We start from the raw sequence: 2,187 nt of genomic DNA, 5'->3' as shown, positions 1-2,187 counted from the left end.
CATGGCTTTTCACACTATACAGTCACCTGAGCAAGCTCCTCTGTGCTTTACATTCCAACCATTGCCTGAATGCTCATGTTGCTGGTCCAGATCTTTCTTTTGAGCTCTCACAGCCATATGTCAGCTAACTACTGGAAAACTGCACCAGGTTGCCCCACATGTTTCTCGCACTTAGCATGTCTCATTTTGCTCCCTTGCTGTACTGTTAACTGCCCTTCTGATGCCACTCTCTACTCCTTACCCTCACAATCAGTTACCAAGTGTCCTCAAGTCTACTTCCTAAATATTGAATTTCTACCTCTCAGGGACACTGCCACCACCTTGCTTCAGGCCAGACTTCTGATTTCCCTTCCATTAAAATGTCTCCCTCTAATTCAGCCCCCTAACACTGCAACCAGAGTGGTTTTTCTGAAATGCTAATCTAATTGTGTTCCTTTGCTGCTTAAAATCTTTCCATGGTTCCCCATTGCTCTCAGATCTGGAGCTTTGTCATCATATGGCCTTTGTCTCCCCAGACTAATCGACTAATCCAGCGGTTCTCAACCTGTGGGTCGTGACCCTTTCACAGGGGTCGCCTAAGACCATCGGAAAACACATATATAATTACATATTGTTTTTGTGATTAATCACTATACTTCAATTATGTTCAATTTGTAACAATGAAAATACATCCTGCATATCAGATATTTAGGTTACGATTCATACCAGTAGCAACATTACAGTTATGAAGTAGCAATGAAAATAATTTTATGGTTGGGGGTCACAACATAGGGAACTGTATTTAAAGGGCCAGAAGGTTGAGAACCACTGGACTAATCTCTGACCCTCCCTGCCTCAAACTTTAAAGTCCAGCATTTAGTGCTCTGCACAGACCATTCTGTTTCTTACCTCGATCTCTTTTCTCAATATGCTTTCTTTTTCTTTTTTTTAAAGTAGCTATCATCAAGATAAAGAAGAATGGGGAGGGGAGAAAAACAAAAAAATAGCTATCATAGTTTTTATTTATTTTTAAGCCTTGCCTGAGGATATTTTTTTCTATTGATTTTTAGAGAGACTGGAAGGGAGGGAGGAGGGGGAGCGTTGGAGAGAGAGAGAAACATCAATGTGAGACACATCGATTGGTTGCCTCTCCCATGTGCTCCAATCATGGCTGGGAATCGAACCTGCAGCCAAGGTATGTGCCCTTGACCTCCTTGACCAGGAATCGAACCTGCAACCCCTTCGGTCCGTGGGCTGACGCTCTAACCACTATGTAAGACTGGGCAGGGCCTGCCTTCTTTCTTGAGTGGCTTTCCTGACTCATGCCTGCCTAAGCCCTATTTATCCTACAGTAAACCTCTCCCTAGCTCTACCCACCCCTCCAAAAGCCAGTAAGGTGTCCCCACCCAGGGCACCCACAATTTCCTGCACCTTGCAAATTTTACATTTTTACTTGTCACTTCCCCAACCAGCTGGCCATTAAGTCAGGGTCTCTGTTTTTGTTCCTTCAGTGCTTAGTCTATACTGAGTGCCCACAATGCCCAAGTGCAAAAATGGTGACGTAGCTGCCATATGGGGCATGTTACAATGTGGCAGACACTACAAAGCAATCCACACACATTCCCTCATTGTTCCTTACAACTTCCCCAAGATCACTGTTGTCGCCCACATTCGTTCAGTGGGATTTAGAGAGAGGTGAAGGGGCTTGTCCCAGGCCACACAGGCAGAAAAGGGTGGAGTCTTGTTTGCCGTAAGTCTGAAGTCAAGTCTGTGCAACCAGGCATGTTCGGACTGCCAGTGCCCACTCCATCTGTTCTCTCCTTTCCCTGGGTAACAGAACCTCAATTTTATTTGGAGTGGCAATGGGCCCAGTTAATAGGCCACACTTCAGCTAGTGTGCTCTGTGACTCAGTCCGATGGGATTTCCAGAAGTCTTCAAAGGAAATGCGGATCAAGGAGGCCAAGCAGCCATGTTGGACCATAAAAGTGGCTCTGAGGAAGACGGAGCCTGGGTTTTTGATCACACTGCGGGCCAAACTGGTCATGGTCTGGCTACCTCCGACCTCCTGCGATGGGAACAGAAACTATCCTGCTAAGCCACAACAGTAGAGCTCTGTTACTGTGCAGCCAGACCCGACACAGGGTCAGGGTGAATCCCACCCCTCTTGACCCCCTGGGGGCCGACGCAGAGAAAGGGAAGCCAGCACG

The sequence above is a fragment of the Myotis yumanensis genome, unplaced genomic scaffold, assembly GCF_028538775.1.
Source record: "Myotis yumanensis isolate MYYU_CA2020_CCGP unplaced genomic scaffold, mMyoYum1.0.hap1 SCAF_14, whole genome shotgun sequence".
NCBI classification, from domain to species: Eukaryota; Metazoa; Chordata; class Mammalia; order Chiroptera; family Vespertilionidae; genus Myotis; species Myotis yumanensis.
This window is presented reverse-complemented; position numbering follows the sequence as displayed.